This window comes from Micromys minutus, assembly GCF_963924665.1.
Source record: "Micromys minutus genome assembly, chromosome: 15".
Taxonomy (NCBI): domain Eukaryota; kingdom Metazoa; phylum Chordata; class Mammalia; order Rodentia; family Muridae; genus Micromys; species Micromys minutus.
The window spans coordinates 52,705,794-52,726,875 of NC_137984.1; the positions used below are offsets into that span (position 1 = coordinate 52,705,794).

At 43.5% G+C, this 21,082-nt stretch overlaps 1 pseudogene across 1 annotated transcript in view; it reads left to right on the forward strand.

Moving 5' to 3' along the window:
* Positions 1–16,037, forward strand: part of LOC308430465 (chromobox protein homolog 3-like) — a 55,885-nt pseudogene extending 39,848 nt beyond the window's left edge. The window contains exons 3-4 of the transcript in view: positions 12,092–12,204; positions 15,935–16,037. The product of the transcript in view is annotated as a chromobox protein homolog 3-like (transcript). The remainder of the gene's footprint in view (positions 1–12,091; positions 12,205–15,934) is intronic.
* The last annotated feature ends 5,045 nt before the right edge of the window (positions 16,038–21,082 follow it).

The following is a 21,082-nucleotide window of genomic DNA, read 5'->3' on the forward strand; positions in this document are numbered from 1 at the left end:
CCACAAGTGTGATAACCATGTGCAGGGCATCCTGAGAACAAACATAAGGCATAGAAGAAGCACCACACACATCCTCGGTGCTGCTGGTGATGCAGCAGGAAAGCCCCTGTAGGACCAGACCCAAGCCGGAAGCACTCAGAGAAGAACCATCCGTCAGTCACCAGTTGAGAGGGAGAAAGGCTGGCAGAGAATACCACCACGGAGCTGAACAGAGCAGTGGAAATTTCAGGAGCTCTGGATTTCTCTCAGGGCTATGGACAGAGTCCTATTTTTTTTTTTAAGACGACACATATGCACATGCTTTGGGTTATCTGGAGTCAGATAGAAATCAAGACTGGAGCCTGGTAAAGGGTAGGACGGTAGAGCAAGACAGAGGCATGGAAACTGGTGAAGAGCAGGCAAGTGTATCCACACACGGGCCTCCCTGGAAAGCTCCTTCCCATAGGAGCGATCACTCCCCACTACGGGGTTAAACTCTGACATTCTTTTCACAGGCATAAACTAGATCAAGCCATAGTGCTTCAGATTTGAGTCAGGGAGTGGGTATCTGGGCATTATAATTGACAAGTTATATATAAAAAACACAGTTAACTAGTCTTGTGTGGGAACTGCCTGGAATTCTTCCTTTTATTCCCTTTCTACATTTTAAGAACAAATTTTGTTAAAAGGAAATATGCTTGACATGCTATGAATTTCAATTTTATTTCAGTAATAATTAGAAGTCAGGTCTTCTAGTCTAATGAGGTTAAAAAAACATAGCTTTTGTCTTCCTGGCTTAAGGTGGCTGGGGAATTTTGGCAGAAGACTTTTTAATATTTCATTGGGGAAAATTAACTTTCTTAAAATGAAATAATAAGTTTCAGAGAGGGAGGGAGAGGTGTGATCAGAAAGCTGTTTGGACTGAGTGGTCAGAGGACATACTTAGAAGAATCTAATGTTCCCACTGAGGCCATGATGCCAAGGAAGTCACTGCAAATGCTCTAAGAAAGAAACAAAGTGACAGCTTGTTTAAGAGAGCATGAAATGGCAGAGTGACAAAGAGGTGCCGGCAGCCCTGATTCCATGGCTTATGCTAGTCATAATGAGCTTGTAATCGTCTTGAAGCAGACCTAGATGTTCCATCTGAATTCACAGAACTGCAGGAAACATTCAACAGATGCCAAGCGCAGAATGTGAACAGGCAAAGATGGCCGCCCGAAAGACTCAGAAAAGTTCACAGACGAGAAGGTATTCCTTGGCCTGTTCTGGGAGGGTGGGTGAGTCTTTCTGACTTACAAAGAAAATTCTTAAGCAAAGGCACAATGAGGTCTACCTTCTACAATAAAGACATTGGACACTGACAACTTGAAACGTTATAAAGCATCCAAGCCTCTCTGTGTCAGTAAGTTAGATCTAAAGAAATGTTTGTCTGTACTTGAAAAAACACATAGAAAATAAGATATGGAGGAAAGTTTGTTGGTTTCTTTGTATGTGTTTGCAGGTTGTGTACATGTGTGTAAACATGTAGAACAAAGAGGTTGATACTGGTATTTTCCACTATAATTCTCCAGCAAAGGGCTAGGTCCTTTGATGAACCTGGAGCTTGCGTGTGTGTGTGTGTTCGTGTGCGTGTGCATGTGCGCACACGTGGGCCAAAAGTCAATTTTGGGTACCTTCCTCAGTTGTATTCAGCCTTAGGTTTTAATACAGGGCCTCTGACCAAACCTAGCCCACAGTATAGACGCTGGTCATAGAATCCAGGAAGGACATATGCATGAACTGAGACAGGAGAGAGCAACAGAATGGGAAGATGGGGTACTCGTTTACTATCATCACACCCCTTTTAGAACCAAGGACATAAAAATGCAATGGTATCAAACACATCATCTGCCACATGGGTTCTCTGACCTGCTGGAAGCCCAGAGTCTGAAGTGAAGCCTCCTATGTGTCTGAATGAAGCAACCAGCAATGAAATGCAAAGACAAAATAGTCACGCAGTAGGTCACGGCTAAGCTGCTGCATGCGGAACTCAGAAACAGCTTTCAGCTTCTAAAGAGAAGAGCTCTCCTGAGAAAGTGCAAAGCCAGGCTATGAGCATGGTGAGTACTTCATGAGACTGAAAGGCCCTCCCCTGAAAGCACAGCCCCAGAATCATCATCCAGAACATAAGGATACAGGTCCCTGAAAGGCAGTCTTATGCTGGCCAAGTATGACCTTGAGACTCGGAGAGAACCTCGCATATGTCCATCTTCTGAACAGTGCTGTGGCTTAGAGCAAGCTTTAGAGGTTTGTCACAAATGTTCCCTGAAGAAGCCTCGAATGACACTAAGATTTGGTACTAGAATTGTTATTGGGGGTGAAGAGGGGGGTAGAGATGAAAGAACCAGAAATTTGACAACAGGGAAGTAAGCTGTATAGAGTCTGTGTAGCCCTGTGCTTTATCTCTGTCTTTCCCTGGTTCGTTCTGCCCCCTGCAGGCCAGGACAGCAGACGTCCTCTTCCATTCTGTCTGTTGCTTCTGCTCACTGTGAGCCTGAACGCTGGTCTGAGTGTCTGTCTGTAGATTCATCAAACTGTGGGCCAAAGTTTTCCCCTGCATTATACAACAACACACAGCTTTTTAAAGCATCGTCTTACTCTGATCAATGAAGTATGCAAAACACATCCATACAGCTTTGGGGAAATTCGTATGCAATAGGACCCGAGTTAAAAGTGAACTCTATTAATATTTTACATACAGATTTATATTCAACAGGCTGAATGCAGGTTTGTTAGATGATTTAAAGCAAGAGAGGCTTGGTCTGACTTAGGAGGGACCATGTTCACTGTGAGGGTCACTTCTGTAACACTTGTGTGCGGATAGCCAAAATGCCTATAGAAGAAGATAGACAGGATCCTCATAGGGGCAGAAATGGCTTCCATAGCCTGCAAGGGAATCTGGGAAACATAGTCTTTCAGCAAGAAACTATCATTTCTTACTCTAAGAGGGAATAAATTTTGCAGGGGATAAAAGAACTGTTTTCTGTAGATAAGGATCTATGTCAGAGGGAGTAGCGCTGAGTGCACTGGAGAGTGGTTCCTCAGGTCAAGAAGTAGGGGGAGAGTCTTAACTTAATCGGCTGTGATGGATCAGGCCATGGCTGTCCTGTGTTCCTCCTGGAGAGTCTTATAAAATGATTATTAGAGGGCTGCAAGCAGATGAGCTGGCTAGTGGAGAACTGAGAGATTTTTCTGGAAAGGTTGGTGGAGGGGGAGGAGTAGAAGCAGGAAAGATGGACTGGGTAGGTGAGAGAAAGTAGATATAGAGTTGATTCGGGGTGACAGTGACTGGTCCCATTATCAAGACTGTTAGACCTCAGTGAGCAGAAGTAACAGGCAGCTACCAAGCCTCTAAGGAAGTGAGCAGGTGAAACCAGAGGACTGATGTGAAGAACTGAGTCTGGCCTGGGGTGAAAGGGAGGTTCTCTGTGACATCTAAAAGGTCTCTGCTGCTCATGTGTAAGAAACAAATGGAGCTGTTGTAGGGTAAGAACTATTACAGGAGCTTGGGCGGAACATTTAGTTTTGGTATAGAGTGATGTTCAGAAAGGAAAACATTTTAAAAACAACTAAAACATTAGAAGACAGTAAGTGTGGTGATAACAGAGAGGAAAGGGTGATCAAGAGGAACCAGACTGGAAGGAAACCAGAAGGAAGTTTCACCTTTTCTCTGTCTTTGGGCTCCTTAAACTCCAGATAGGATTTGCTGGCATGGAAGCAGTACTGTTTGAAGAAGGCAAAGATCCCACCCTTAGCAGAAGTCAGATCTAGTCCTTTTTAATCTTGGAATACTGCAGCTGCCAAGGAGTTGAACTGGTCCTGATGGGGGCTAAGCTGACCTGAGGTGGTGGAACAGAGAGATTAACTGATGCAAAGTTCATCTGAGTTAGTTCTAAGTCCCCAAAACAATGCCCAGAGTGGCAAGAGGAGAGATGCATCCATGGTCTACTTGTCCCTTTTTCGAGGTCATCTGACCTGCTTTTAGGGGATGGAGTCACCAATCTTGCTTCATAGATGACAGAAGAGCAATAAGGAAAGGCTCAAAAGAGGTTTTATCCAAAGGTCCATGATAAAGCTCAGCAGCTGGCAAAGATCCAGAGTAAGAGTCAGGAGGCAATAATAGCTATACATTAAGAAACAATGTTGCACAAGGAAAACTTACACATCAAGGTTAACATGAATCAATATAACATAAGGTTAAATACAGAAATTATATCAGGTTAAATGCAACTGCAGGACAGCCTGAACCAGGTACCAGAGTTCTATAGAAGAATAAGGCAACTGTACAAGCTGTTTACTTACACCAGACTCCAGCATAGGAAAACATGTACCTGGACACTTTGTAAAAGAAGTCAGTTAAAGTCAGCATGCAAAGATTGAACTTGAAAACAAGGTGTCTAAGTGGTATTCCTTGCTTTGACCTATGATGATCTTCATGTATTTGTTGCAAATATTGATAATACCATCTATTACTTAATGAACAAAAACAGAGTATCTCAAGTAAAACACAGTTTTGGCTAGAAACAATTTGCTACAATGATTTTTTTTTAAATTGTGACCATTGCTTTAAATTACTATATCTAGTATTTGAAAACATAACTTACATATTTTAATTAGCATCAAATTGTTATACCTATATTCCAAGATTATATTGTAAATATTAGACTATATAAAGAGCCAATCTAAATTCTATTCTCCAAAAATAAGTGATTTTCAATTTCCAATTTAAAAAGTGTACTCCCTGCCTTAGATAAAGTTTTTTTTTTTTTTTTTTTTTTTTTTTTTTTTTTTTTTACTGCTGCGAAGAGACACCATGACCATGGCAACTCTCATAAAGGACAACGTTTGATTAGGACCAGCTTATAGTTTCAGAGGTCAAGTCTACGATCATCATGGAGGGAAGCATGGCAGTTGTGCAGGCAGACATGGTGCTGGAGAAGGAACTGAGAGTTCTGCATCTCGATCTGTGGGTAGCAAGGAGACTGTGTACCACACTGGGAATAGCTTGAGTATAGGAGACCTCAAAGCCCACCTCCACACTCCTTCCAGCAAGGCAACAAGGTCACATCTACTCCAACAAAGCCACACCCCCTAATAGTGCCCTCCCTATGGCGGAGCAATCAAACACAGGAGTCTATGGGGGGCCATTCCTAATCAAAGACAGCTCCCCCAAAGACAGTGGCTGCCATGTCAAGAGTAAATGGTTCATTTTACAAAGATTTCTACAATTAAGCCTATTACCAGACCTTTTAAAATTTCTCCACAACATTTTCTTTCCATACACTCAACCAACAGATGAAAAATGAAAGCAGTCATGTCAAACCTATAATAAATAATTATGTGTACCATACTAAATTGGCAAAGAAGTCTAAAGCCAAATCTTTATTCCTTCCGCCAGTGGACAAATCTCTAGATCACCACATACTGACAGCAGTAAGCATCATTCTTAACACGATTCTATTTAAAATAGCTTGGGTGTTTAGAGACACAATTTGTAAAACAAGAGCATCACATTAAATGAACTTTAACAAGTGTTAGCTTTTGGGATTTCTTAGACAACGTGAGCTTGACAGACTATCTGGCATCCTCCTTCAGTCGGAGAACGTGGGTGATTAGGGTGTAGATGCTGTAATTAGCTTTTGCTAAGATGGAGAACTGAATGGCAGTGTACACAGTGTGAGCAATTGAACTAGCACATAGGCTTACAGCATCCTTGAGTATCCGTTAGACAGACGGTGAGGCCAGAGTACTTGCTATTTGCCTCTCTGTTGTTGAAGACGTTTAGGATGTGGTTGCAGAGTCTAAGAACCTCCATTGGGCAATAGACTCCATCCTGTCATTATGTGGGGCATGAGGGGTAATTCATCTTTAGATAAAGGGAGGATTTTTTTCTTTCTGGTTTTGCCTATATGACTGGAGCCAGCCAGATATCCACAGCCAGAGCTGGCCAGGCCTATGCAGCCAGAGGCAAAATCAGTATACTTCTGGCAGGACCTATTTCCCATGCATCCTTGTCTTATAATGAAACTAATAGCATCTCACTCTGAAGGGTCAGTGCTCCACTCAAGAGAACTTGTGCTCCATCCAAGGGAACTACCTCAGCCTGGGGACTTCCTGCCCTGCAAGTGTAATGTAAACTCAACCCACTTTATGTAAGAATTCAGTCTTACATAACCAATCTTTAAAATATATGCCTAATTTTAAGTATTATTTTACATCAAACTTTAAGTTTAGTCTGAGCCCTTATTTTAGGCTGAAATTTGACAATATATAGAGAGAAGACTATATAATGGAGATATAAGTTGGCCTTGAGTTTCTCTCTGTAGATTACATTAGTACTCAACAGGACTGACCATTAACTAGTGTAGCTTAATTATCCTTAACAGTTCATATTAAGTTTGTACCTTTTATGAGATTAGGATTTCACAAGTTTATCTGTGTTACTTTGAGCCTTAAAAAATTATAATTCTTAAATTGAAGATCTTTTAGTGAGAAAATAAGATTTAAATCATAAATACAGTTCAAAGAGACATTGGGAATCTCATTTTTCTGTTTTATAATGTGCAAAGTTGTTTGTATAATTCAATTTCACCAAATCCCTAAAGTTCAACAAAGTTAGCAAAGAGAAAACTTAGAAATTTATGAACCTTAATTATCAAAATATGCTGTTTGATATTTCAAATCTTATTTTCCATATACCTTGTGTGGTGTTTTTATTGTGCTTGGCCCAGGGACTGGCATTGTTAGGAGGTGTGGTCATGTTGGAGGAAGAGTTTCGATGAGGAAGTAGGATTTCAGACCCTCCTCCTAGCCACTTGGGAGCCAATCTTCTCTTGTCTGCCTTAAAAACAAGATGTAGAACTCTTAGCTTCTCCAGCACCACGGCTACCTGGAGGCTGCCATGCTCCATGATAATGGACTGAACCTCGGAACCAGTAAGCCAGCCCCAAATAAATGCTGCCCTTATAAGAGTTGCCTTGGTCATGGTGTCTGTTTACAGCAATGGAAACACCTTATTCATGATTTTTGTCCTTATCTGTTATTTTTTATTCTTGAAACAAAAATCATTATATACAAAAGATCATCCTAATCCAAGATATCTTGGAGACCTACTGTTGCTTCCTTAACGTAGAGAGGGTAACATAAAGCATCTTATACCACATGGTCACCTTAACCACATGATAGTGAAGACTCATGGCAATCTCCTTCTTTAACCTTAGGAACGATGGTGTCTGAGTCACATGGCTGTGAGGACATCAGACAAGATGGCAACAAGCCACATGGTACTCCAAGTTGAGTCACACACCCTTTTCCTAAACAAGAACTGAATCCAAGTTACATACATGGTATGCTATTGCAAATTAAGATTATCTATACATAGATTATATTTTTATTATCAACCCTTTCTGCTATAAATTTATACATAGATTATTTTGTTTACTATCAACCCTTTCTGTTATAAGTTTTAAGCTAACTGTTCGCTACAGATCTTTTAAATCGTACCCAATGACTTTACAAGGCCTACAATACAGAAAATTAAATTTTCAACAAAAACTTTAGATGAAACCAAGGAGGGGGGAGTATTTAGAGCATTAAACCCTCTGTGACTGTCATAAGAAACTGTTTACTTTTTAGTCCTTGTCAAGGGCAAAGTGTCTTTTCCTAAATGTTCTGCTCTCTGTTTTCCTTCTCTCAGTCACAGAGGCATGAGACCAGACAGAGACTTTGGAGGAAACTTTGAAACAAATACGTTTGGGTGTGATCAGGTGTGCCAAACTCACACTCCAGGACCAGCCTTCTCGGTGGGGATGAAGAGCATTAAAGACTGTTTTCAATATTCTCCACACCCAAATGGCATTTGACGCCCTATAAGACTGAACCCAGCGACCTACATATCCATAAAGAGTTTGCGTGAATCTGTAAACGGGACAGGCAACTTGACCTGCCTTTATCCCTAAGCTGTTAAGAGCTCAAGCAGGATTTTTCTAGGTTTGGAGAGGACAAAACACAAGTGGGCCAAAGCACAAGGTCAAAGAGGCCCAAGACAAAGGGCTCTATCCAGTCTCAGAAATAAAGATGCAGGCTGGAGGACTGCAGGAGTAATGAGCACCCTGGGTTCTTGACGGGTGTGAGGCTTTGAGAGAGACGGACGTGCTCAATGAGCTATACAGAGAAGGGGCCCTGGACCACGCTAGCATTTCATCTTGTGGAGTTACTTAAATCAGCTTAGATAATAAAAATCAATAGTTGCGAACTTGTCCAACGAATATGGAGGCCAGATTTGGATGGGGTGCTGAACACATAAACTCGGTATAAGGTCTCCCAAACTGAACTTTTGAGTTAGCCTGCAGCCAGGCTGAGGGTGTATTGCTTGGAATGGAGGATTTGGAAGCCATGACAGGGCCAAGAGTCGAGGTAAGGTCAACATCCAGTCGCTTAAAGAGATCAATCTCTATGTCTTGAAATAACCAAATGTGCCTGGGAAAGTAAGAGGGCCTCCCTAACCATTACAGCTCCAGGGTTAAGGAACTGCAGGGCCAGCAGAAGGTTGTCAGGGCTTTCAGCTGATGGAGTGGTAGGCCGGGGGAGAATCCCCGAATTAGAATTCTTAGCCAAACGTTCTCACAGCTAGGTGGAAGTCTCTAGTGCCTTTGACCAACTCAGTCAGACTGTCAGGGAGAGACAGCGAGGTGTGAAAGGAAGGACATGGAAGTGAAAAGAAAATGTTGCCTGGCTCATGACTGAGGGTTCTATGAGACCCGGCGAAGTTTTCTGGGAGTAGGGTCGAGTCACTAGTAGGCTCAGATTTCATCCAGGATCTTCAGCACTGTATGTTAGATTATATTAAAGCTGCCATAGAAAGACGAAGGCAGAAAGAAAGGTTTGGCCTTACCTGGGGAGGAACTGTGTTTATTCACAGTAAGGGGCGCTTTTGTTACCCACAAGTGCAGAGGACCAAAAAGCCTAAGACTAACAAGAACCTTTACCAGAGTGTACTTTGACTTCTGAAATCCGCAAGGGATGCTGGGAAACGTAGTTTTTCAGCAAGCCACTCCTGGGTTTACTTTAATTTGTAAAACACAACTAGACACATGCACCACAATGTTCATAGCAGCACTATTTATAATAGCCAGAAGCTGGAAAGAACCCAGATGTCCTTCAGTAGATGAATGGATACAAAAATTGTGCTATATTTACACAATGGGGTACTACTCAGCTATCAGAAACAATGACTTCATGAAATTCTTAAAAAAAAAAAAAAAAAAAAAAAAAAAAAAGGATGCATCTAGAGAATATCATCCTGAGTGAGATAACCCAGTCACAAAAGAACAGATATAATATGCAGTCACTGATAATTGGATAACCCCAGAAAGCTCTGAACACCTCAGAAACAACTCACAGACTGTGTGAAGTTTAAGAAAAAAAGAAAAGAAAAGAAAAGAAACCATTATGTTTACTCCTTACACACCAAGAAAACTTTGACTAATTACAGGTTACATCCTGTTTTACATGTACTTTATGCTCATTGTAACTAGTAATGCACATTATCAAACCTTAAAAAAAAACCAAGTACTGACAAAAATGTATTCATATACTTTTATGCAAAGATGCTTAAAATTTGTACATTTATCTTTGTTTATTTTTAAATAAAGTTCTTCAATTAAAAAAAAAACCAACAACACATAGATGGAATTTCCATTTGGGGCAGCAGTGAGTACTCAAAAAGTTGATCATTTTGGAGTGTTTCAGATTTCAAACTTCGGATGATGCCTGCAACAGTTGAATAAACATTGGACTCAACCAAGCACCAAGCCATTTTACATGAGATCCGAGCAGACAAGATAATCTGGCTTGGCTATCACTGTGAATAGCCTGGAGCTGCTAGCCTAGGTCTCAAAAGACAGACTGCCAAGCTAAAAATTTAAACTGAGTAGATATTCTTGACTTACTGGGTGCTCATTTAAACTGCCTTCCCCATTACCAGAGACTGGGGTTAAGCCAGTCTCTGCCAGGCTCTCTCAAGAGGCCACCAGCCAGCCAGCGTGGGTGTCATCAGAGCAGTGGGGCCCCAGCTGCAAGGCTGCCTCTGCCAGGAGAGTGAAAGAGCCTTTTCAGTCACTTTCCCTGTTTCCCCCAAGACCAGGGCTGCATCTGCCCTCCCCCATGTGACTCACTCCTCAACTCTCCAAGGCAACCATAAGCAAGTGGCTCTGCAGGTTTCCTCTTAGTGGATATTCTCGCCAACACTATTGTTTTATCCACGCCCTCTGTCCCTTCAGAAGTCATTTAAGAAGTAGGTGGCTTTATTTTTAGGGCTGATTCTCTGTCTATCTTCTACTATGCTTCTGTCTTTAGGAGGTAAGAGCTCACAGTGCTGGGTCCACGTTTCCAGATGCAATCTGAATTCATTGTCTTGTGCACAGTGAGGTTCGCTGCATAATCACAAAAATTTCGAGTGAGTTTGAAAGGGTAAAAACAATAGCAATATAAAAATATAATTATAATAATCTAAGAATTTCATGGGTTCTAAGAATGTGGTCCTTTGCTTTTTTTCTACTTTTACCAATTATTTTTATTATATGTGTGCATACATAATATATACACATACATCATACAAACACACACACACACACACACACACACACACACATATATTATTGTTGGCTTGCATGTATGTGTATGTACATATGCATACCCGGAACCCTAGGAGGCCAGAAGAGGGCATTCCTTGGAACTAGAGTTAACATATGGTTATAAGCAGCCATATGGATGCCGGGAATTGAACACATGCCTTCTGTAAGAGCAGACTTCACTGCTGAGGTGTCTCTCCAGGCCCTTCCTTTGCAAAGCTTATCAGCGACCTAGGGAGCATGGTGAAGTCACCTGAAACAAAGGCTGCTGAGTCTGATTCTGAGGCTTCTTTAAGTCTGGCAAAGGGATCCTCCAGGAATCCCTGGAGACTCAACTGGGACTGGACACGCTCTATTCCAGAATCCAAGCACTTGTCACAGCTGGGGTGAAGTAGTCATGGTTCTAAATGTAAATTAAAACCTAGAGGAGAAAATATCTGTAAAGATCACAGCAGGATTTGAAGGAATAGAGTGAAATAATATTAAAAGTTATTCTAATTTTCTGACTGCAGATTTTGCTATAGTTATTAAGAGATGGTTTAATGGGCGCTATGGCTTTAATTCTGCCCATTCTGCTGTTTAAAGTCTCAGCACAAAAATGAAGCAGACAAAATGTTAACACGTGGAAGAAAAAGAAAAGAAAGGCAGGAGGGACATGACCTTGGAAGCAAATCAGGAGCTGATTTCATTTAGAGAAAGTAGAAGTGTGTAGAGAAAATCCGAAACAGTATTCTTTAATGGTGATATGTAGTATTGTGTGGTGTTTACTTTTGCCCTCAGAAATGAAAGCATTACAGACAGAGACTGGCTTCAGTACTGCACACTGTTCCAGAGTCAACTGGTTACACTTGCAGTTTATCAGGAAGGACACATAAACGGCACATTAGAAACAGCTTCTCCCCAGTGTCTCTGCCATAAGGAGACAGTGAAACTATCTCGACAGAACATTTTAGGAACCACAGAAAAACAAAAAAGCTGTGGTTAATAAATAGGATTTTGAAAAATTAAGTCTTTTTCTTAATCAATGGCTCTTCTGCCTCCATCTGTTCAGTGTGCTCATCCTGCTGACAGTGGGGACATGCTGTGTTGTTCATTCCTGCATGCTCAGCAGCCGAAAGGGTAGCTAATGTGTCAGCAAACTAGGAGGGAGGGTACGAGGGACAGACAAAGCAAAAATCTCATGTTGTTGACACATTAAAAATATTCCCAACTCACTGTCTCCTCCAAAGCAACACCAACGACCTTGAAGAGTTAGCGCCATGAACACCAGTTGGTAGCAAGGAATTATGATATTTTTAAATCATTTTCCTTGTGTATAATGCTAAGACCAAACTTGTATTGGGATGAAAACAGGAAACACAATAATTCATACAGCTGACACTACACGAGGTGGATGATTATTCGTTTTTATTGTGTTTAAATGTCATTGAACCCTGTATCAGATGTTTGTGCAAGGCTTACTCCAGGACACGCCCCCTGATGCAAAAGCTGAGTCCCCAGGACACGCCCCTGATGCAGAAGCTATGAGTCCCCGCAAGGCTAAGAACACGCCAACGTCTATTCACTCCCTCATTTCCCAGAACCCCTCATTAAAAGGAGCTTACAAAAATGATTTTTCTCCTAGTTACACTATGGTTTTTTAAGGTTTGTTTATTTTTATGTGCACTGGTATTTTACCTGTCACAAGTCTGTGTGCCACGTGCATGTAGTATCCGCAGAGGCAAGAAGAGGATGCCTGATCCCCTGAAACTGGAGTTACAGGTGTATGTAAGACACTATGTGGGTGCTGGGAATTGAACCAGGGCCTCTGCAAGAGCAGCCAGTGCCCTTATCCCCGTTTGTCTCTCCAGCCTGATGGGTATTCTAAAAAGAAAACACATCAGTCTCCGGTCTTTTGTAAGTAATGTCTTTCAGAACTCAGCCATGCTTAGACTTTCCGCTAAATTCTTATTCTCATAACAGAAGCAGTGAGTATCTACAGGCACTGATGGATTCCTGTAATTATCCGTGAGATGTTGAAGAAAGTAGAGGTTAGGGGGAGACATGCCCGCCAAGGGTAGGGCTGAAGGGGGAGGGGGCGCCGAGCCCTGTGTGACAATTTTGATGGAGAGAGGATCCAGTTCCATGGAATGTGTGGTATTTGAGAGGCTTGGCAATGGAGCAGCTGGATCTCCAGGTCTGCCTGAACAGCTGCAGGCAGGGTGTGGTAAGAGCAGAGAGAGTAAGAGTGGGGCATCATGGGAAGTCGGGCAGGGATAGCGAGGCTTCAGAAGCAGTTCCAAATGGGTTTCTTTTCCTGGCAGTGCAAGTCTCTAAAACAGGAGCCTGGCCTTGTGTTTAACAAGTGTTGGTCACATGAGGAAAGGAAATGGAAGCATTTGGAGGTCAGAGGGAGAAAGAAGGCTTTTGGACAAATCCACAAGAGAAACGGGAAGTGTCATAGAACAGTGAGGACTCTAAAGATATGTTGCTGGTAGAACTCAGAGACTAATGGTAGCTCTTTGTGGGATGCGATAAGGACATAAACAAGAAGGTGAACCTCTACCCTTGGAAGGTGGCGGTGCTTTTTCAGAGGGATGTGCGTGTACCTCTTCCTTCAAAAATATGGCCGTCCATAAAAATATGAATGCAAAATGTAGTTACTAGTACTGACCCAGCACAAATGTCTTGGTGTTGAGCACGTCCCACGACCATGTTGAATGTTTTCTTTGAAGAAAGCATGGGAAGCAAATGTAGAGCTAGTATCAATTGAGTTTTCTTAAAGCCTTTATTTCAAAGTAAAGAGCTAGACACCAGGCGTCAGTGCTGTCCTGAGGGTGTGCTGGGGCACGTGCTATGTTGACACTCGAGGACAGAGCTGCTCTGAGCCTGCTGGAGGCTGGAGAGTGAACTACTGTGCATCGTTTCACAGCATCTTCTGTGCTGATCCAATCGCAGGCAAATTTCAAAAGAAAGTGACTAACTACAACTAATACCACCGGAACTCTGATCATCCAATGCTTTGTTTGCTTGTTCAGTTTACAAAGACAGGCGGGAGCTGTAAGATTCGATGGTTAAAGTGAGAGAGAAATGAGGCTGGAGCAGGCAGCATCTCACTATTGATGCTTTGGGGTATAAAGGTAGTGTGTGGGTGGGTGGGGGGGTCTAGTTAACTTTTGATCCCTGGACTCTAAGGAAAGAAAGCAGTTCCATTCACATACCTCCACAGAAAAGGTGATAAGAGAAGGAATAAAATCAGTTGGAGAGCTAAGATTCTCCTAGTTTTCAGAAGAAAGTCCTGTAATCATCACACCATTATAGACCAGCAGGTATAAGAAGTTCCCTGGTGTTAGCATTCCTTCTAGGCTCTGCCCCAGTTACCTGGCAACAGCTAGGTATGCGGACTCAGTATAAAGGAGCTCCATGCTGCGCCCTCCCCACTCTCACACTCTCTGGCTCTCTTACTCTCTTCCCCCTCTGACCCTTCTCTCCCCATTCCTCTCTCTCTTCACGTGTTCATGGCTGGCCTCTTCTTCTTCTTCTTCTTCTTCTTCTTCTTCTTCTTCTTCTTCTTCTTCTTCTTCTTCTTCTTCTTCTTCTTCTTCTTCTTCTTCTCCTCTTCCTCCTCCTCCTCCTTCTCCCCCCCCCCGTCCACCTTTCTCATCTCTACTCCCCAACTCTCCTCCCCATTCCCTAAAATAAACTCTATTCTATACTATACCTGGTCTTATGGCTGGTACCTCAGGGGGAAGGAATGCCTCAGCATCTGCTTGCAGAGGCGCCCCCTTCCCCTGAATCATACCTTGTCTCTATCAAGCAAATCCCTGGCTTCTTTTTCATTTCTATAAAACACACCTGGGTTTCATATCACTTAGAATACAGTCTAGTGTATCAGCACCTCCTACTACCACCCCTGATTCCTCAAAATGCCCACTGTCAGGCCCTTTCTCAGCCGTAGTCAGTCTGACTGTGTTTTTATTATTTTGTGTGTTTGAGCGTCTGTCATGCACCACACCAGTGCCTGACACCTTCAGCAGCCAGAAGAAGTTGAATCCCCTGGAACCAGAATCAGGAACGGTTGTGAGCTGGAAATGGAACCTGTGTCTTCTGCAGGAGCTGCAAGTGCTCCTAAGGACTGAGCCGGCTCTCTAGCCCCATGCCGGGGTTTTTTAAAAAAGGTCAAGTGTAGGCACATCAAGGATGAATAACATCTCCAATCCAGTTGGTCTTGTCTTTCCACCCGACTATCTCCGCAGAGTGGTTCAGAGAACAAGTCCTGCCAGTGTGCTAGAAAACAACCTGGCAGCCAAAAGCAATGCTGCGAGAATAAATTGATGTTTAAAATTACCCAGAAACACCTCTGGGACTTTTGTTGAGCCTCACTGGGAGGTCAGCTGGCCTCCTGAGAAGAGCTGAGTGCCGGGAGAGCTCAGAAGGGAAAAGGGAAGCTTGTCATCTCCATTCTGAGACCTGGGACTATCGAACAGGAATGTCTCCTTCAGAGTATGATGTCAGATACATTTCTTCAGTAGACCAGTCCCTTGTCTAACAGGTCGAGGGAAAACATTGCTGTCAGTTTTGACTCCTGAGATCTGGATTCACAGACACTCTGCCCTCTGAGGATCTCTCGTGGCTAATGTTGGCCATGTCTGCCAAGTGAGGCTAGAGCCACGAACCACCTTCTTAAAATGAACTGCAAAGGCTGGGCCTACACAGAGCCTTCCAGAAATAGTTCATTATTTCTGCTTATAACCAATCATTTTATTTAAAATCAAAGACTTTTGATCAGTACCTACTGCTTAATATACGGCTCCTGTAAAAGGAGCTAAAGAGATATCCCAGCAGCTAAAAGCACTGACTATCCTTGCAGAGGACCTTGGGTTCAGTTTTCAGCACCCACATGGCAACTCACAACCATCTCTAAGTCTAGTTTCAGGGGATCTGACTCCCTCTTCTGGTCTCCATGGGCACTGCATGAATGTAGTGCATAGACATATATGAGGCACTCATATACATAAAATAAAATCTTAACAATAGTCAGCTGTAATTCCACCACCTCAGATATAAGGAAGAGGATAGTTAGTTTGTTATCAGCCTGGGCTACATAGTGAGTTTGAGATTTAGCCTGGGTTTGAGGCCAGCCTGGGCTACATCACAAAATCTTCATTCACTAAAAAACAAACCAAATCAAACAAAAATGATAAGATGGTCTTATTTATTTATTTATTTATTTATTCATGACATTTTAATTTATTATTTGAGAATTTCACATCATACACCTCAATTACATTCCTCTGTCCTTACAGGACGGCCCACCCTTGTGACCTTGTGATGAAGAAGGAGGAGGAGGAAGAAGAGGAGGAGGAGGAGAAGAACCACTACCAAGTTCAATTTGTGATTCCAATATAATCACTGAAAGGAAAAAGAGATATCCAGTAGTGAGGAAATCTAATCTCCTCACACTGGTGCCAGTGTTGTTAAAAGATGACATCCCTTGTTTCATTGCCAATGTTAGGAAAAGGATGAAGATAGTTGGGGGGAAGAATATGGCCCCATGGAGGTTCTGTGAGGCCTGGAGGCAAGGGAGATGCCTCTGGGGAATCCATGTTGGGAATCCCTTCCCCCTGAGGGACATCAGCATGGTCTCAGTCACAAACATCAACGTGGCTCTCTGCTTAAGTGGGCCACAGACACTATCATAACCCTCACTGCCAACACGGATCATGGACTCCAACATGGCCTTTGGGGTCATGAATGGGTATTTCAAGCATGGGGCCCACAAACATCAGCATAGCCTAAGGCAATAGCCCAGACCAAGGGCATCAGCAGAGCCTTAGGCTACAGCACAGATCAAGGACGTGCTCAAGGCTCTCCATGGCAACACAAGTTAACAACAACACTGTCCTGGCTGCTGTAGAACCAGACATGGCCTCAGGTAGCCTCACAGGCCCCCCGAATCAGCTGCTTCAGAAGACAACACAGACCTCCACATGGCCCTCGGTGGTGAGGACCAACATTTTCCAATACCACTACAATGGACAAACACTCAGTGAAGAAGTGGGTAAGTGTGGGACTGTAGCTCAGGATAAGTGGGGGAAGGGTCTCAAGGGAAGCTTCAACCCAAATACCTCATATGAGGATGGCAGGCACTGGTTCCCTCCCTTCTGCCAGCCTGTCACCTGAAAGTCAGCGGCCACACTATCGACCCCCGTAAGCATTTACTGCCCTACCGGTTATCAGGCCTCAGTTTTTGTTTGACCTTATAAGGTTTGTCCCCTTGGCCTCCCCCAGCCTCCGAGGATGCAGATAAAGGATCTTCCAACATCCCTGTCCTGGCCAATTGAACACAGACACACAAACCTTGCCCCAGAGACCCTGCTCACCTGCCCAGGGGCATAGATAGCTGCCTCTCCCAATAAACTGAACGATAGCTGTTCTCCAAAGCTGTTCCTGGGGCTGTGTGCTCTTTACCCACACACACACTGACAACCAAGGCACTACATTAACATCTGCTCAGAGCTGCAGGAAAGATGGCAGAACAGAGAGGTGTCTGTGTGGTGGAACAAGGCAGGACTGGGGACTCCACACCATGAAAAATGACGTTAAAAGAAAACAGTAGAGATGAATAGTAAAGTTTAGGACAGTCTCCATTTTCTATCAGAATGAAGAGGTTTTTTGACGGGTGAAACGCTTTTTAAACCAGTCCCACCAATGCTCCTGGGAGCTGTGGACAAGCCTGTGGATCTACGAGGCAGAACCACATACAAGTACCCAGTGTGCAAGTTCACAGGGTCCCGTCACATTTATGACCTGGTGGGATTTGCACAGAACTGCTGGTCTGCATACGGGGCACCACCCACGGGGCTCTGGCCAAGCTGGAGTGACCAAAGAGCTGCAGCTTTCCGAGGGGAAGTCAGAGTAAGGCTTCAAGGCTGTAGGGCCTCTTCAGGTGGCAGGCAGCAGAATGCAATGGTTGGCTAGGGACCAAGGTTGGGGCCACCACCGAACGGAACCGGAAGTGGCTGCTGTAGGCTTGGGCACCCAGCTGGGTGGGCCAGGTCGAGGTTGTAACTCTTCCCTGGAGAGTTACAGCTCACAGGACAGGCTCTGTCCGAGGTTCTTTGGTGAAATAACTTGTGAACCTTATTCTTTGTCAGTAGGACCTTTAAAACATTCTGGGGTTGGGATCTAAAGGCAGATACTGTCTATTGGCTTGATCTGAGAGTTAGGCTGTCTCATCTGATTGCTATGGTCCTCTCAAGTGGGTGTTGTGGTCACGTGTTGCAGGACAGGACCCTGGTGGGGAGTCGATTCAAACGCCTACCGTTCTCACTGAAAATTGCTGGGGTTCCTAAATTCGCTTGGCCTTACAGGTTTTCTGTCTGGTGGCACGGTCCACTGCCCCACACAGAATAGCTGTTTCTCTGCTCGGCTCTTTAGAAAGTATCTAGGTTCCATGGTTCGGAATTGTCGCTTGCGGTCTAGCTTTGGCTATGCTCACTGCGGGATGCCCCCCCAAGCTTCTCAGTCGAGCATTCGGCATGCAGTCCTCAGAAGACAGGGTAGAAACCCTGACTCCGGTTTGCGTTTCCATGGCATGGAAGTTGAAATTAACACGGGTAACATCAGTTCTCCGGTTGTGTGCACTGTGGCTACACAGTGGGTTTCAGCTTGTGTCAGCATGATGATTCAGTGCCACCTTGCCAAAAATTAGAGTCACGTGAGTAGGAAGCCTTGCGAGAGCTCTTCTATCGTTTCCCTTACGTACAACTCTTCTTTCTGTTCCTTCTCAGGAAATAACTGGGTTCACACGACCGCTTTGTCACCTAGACCTCAAAGATCTTCCTAACCCCTCCCTTCTTCCCAACTCCTGCTCTTGACTCTGGCTCCTCACTTTAGTAGTCATAAGGCCTAATTCCGAGTTATCTCTTTTCCTAAAGAAGTACAAAACAGAAAGTCCAAAGTTGTAACACTGGGGGAATCAAGTTTAACTTGTGATCACACTGTCACATACCTTCCATTTTATTTAGCAGTCCATTTTAATTTTTGTGTAGAGGTTTTTGTCTGCGGGTATATTCGTGTACCATATGTGTGCATTCCTTGAAGAGGCCAGAAGAGGGCGTCAGATCCCCCGGAACAGGAATTACAGATCCGGTCATGAGCTGCCAAGTGGGTGGCTGGGAACTGAACCCAGATCCTCTTTGAGAGCAGCCCATGCACTGAAGTGCTGAACCATTTCTCAAGCTCCTGGAAGAGATTTGCTTTTAGAAAACAGCTTTGTGCATATTCCCTGCGAGGCACTCTGTTAAGCGCTTCACACACCGATGGGAAGCCGGTTGCCACTGTCATTGCTGTGTTTTAACAGTGGGAAAATGGAGGAGCAGCTGGGTAAAGCAAACTGGCCCACAGTCAGACACAAAGATTACGAGTTCCAGTGCGGGCACCAGGCTCCAGGGTCTGCTTCTGCAGCTCAGCAGCTTTTTCCTTCCCCCGAGAGCCAGAGCTTTGCACAAAAGATCTCACTTAACCCTGAGCATAAGCCTATGAAGAGATCACTGCTATCCCCATATTATAAATCAGGAACTGGAGCTTTGAGCTTAGTAAATGGGTTGCCTAAGTTCAAACTGGAAGTAGGCAAGAATGCTAAGACTCAAATACTGGTCCCTGTGATACCCCATGGCGTTAAACATACCTGTTTTTAAAGCTAACCTCCTCTACCGTAGCAAAATTACTTTATTAAGATCTTTCTGATTTTCATAAAACACATTACCTCTTGGAATAAAGAACACCCAGACACATCATGGTTTGAAAATCAAAGATGTTAGGTTTATCCATGGCTCATACTAACTACAAACTGGCCATAGTTCCTGTCAACGAACCTTATAGCACACTGTTTGGACTGAATTCAAGGATGATGTATGAAAACCATTCATGCTAAACATACAATCTTCATTGCAGAGACAAATAACAGGTCTGAAAGGAGTGGAAATCTTGACTCTGGCAGGGACTTGCTGTGGGCCTAGAATCCACAATGCAAACTTTTGGGGCTTTCAACTTCTTGTCAGAGGGAGCCACTTTATTTGAGCATGAAAAAGCCTGAAATAAAAAATGAAAGGATATATTTTTTGTGTGTGTGTACTAGTGTTTTGTCTGCATATATGTGTGTACATGTACCTCACGTGTGCAGTAACTACGGAAGAAGGCGTCAGATGCACTGGAACTGGAGAGATGGTTATGAGCTGCTGTGTGGGTGCTGGGAACTGAACCTGGGTCCTCTGCAAGAGCAGCCAGCGCTCTCGAACACAGCCGTCTCTCCAGCTCACGGGAAATGAAATCTAGGAGACATTGTTTCAGCCTTTTAAATTGTCATAATTTAATATGGGCAATTCTGCACTGATTTTCATTGCTTGGTGTGTGTGAGTTTGTGGGTTGTGATTGCAGAGGCAGGAGGAAGCCACTCCGTGTCCTGCTCTCCCATTCATCTCCTTAGTGTTGAGACAGGCTCTCTCACTGAGCCTGGAGTGAACCTGTGCCAGCAAGCCATGCAACTTAGCCCCGCAGTTACAGTGAAGGTGTGGACAAGACAGGCCTTTCACATCGATGCTGGTGTAAAGGCTCATCCCTGCATGTTTCTTCAGCAGATGCTCTTACCCACTTAGCCATCTCCTCTCTTATAAAATCCGAGGACTGCTGACAGAGGGATTGGCAGACTGCTGATGGAAAACAAGCAAGCAAACAGGGCCTTTGCTTATATTTTTGTCTGAGCCCAGAGGCTGGACTAACTTTATAGACTATATTTTGGTCTAAGGAGTTTAATTCCTGTTTCTGCCACACCCACACAGTGCTGAATGTTTTGCAGGTTGGTCATTCCTAACTTGGGAGGCTGGAATGTTCCAAGACTGGAAAGTTCGTAATGCCATGGTGCCAAATTCCTCATTTAATTTCATAGGTGACAGTCAAGATGTAAACTCACTAAAACCGCATAAAATTACCCTAAGCCTGTGTGTATAAATTATATATGAAACATAAATTAAGTCTGTTGAAATTCAGGTCTCATAATCTCCATAAAACCTCATCATGTCTGTAAAAATATTCTGAATTTTAAAATATATGACGTCTGAGATATTTCTGCTCTCATGCATTTTGAATGAGGAATATTTGACCTATAAGATGAAATATAATGAAAGAGCAATGTGGCCCCTGGACAATGTCCTCATTTATGTCAGCTGGGCCAGCAGCTGGTAGTGAGAACGCCCTGGAAGTCAGTTTCACCACCTAGCTAGCTACATTTGGTTGTATACAGAAGCCATCACAAACATAAATACATCTCACAAAACAAAGACTAAATATATATCCAACTTTTCTTGTCCCATCTTCTGAGCCCTACATTCATTTTGACAGTGAGGACGACAAAATGCAGAGTTTTAACTGGTAAGAGCCTTGGATTTTACCAA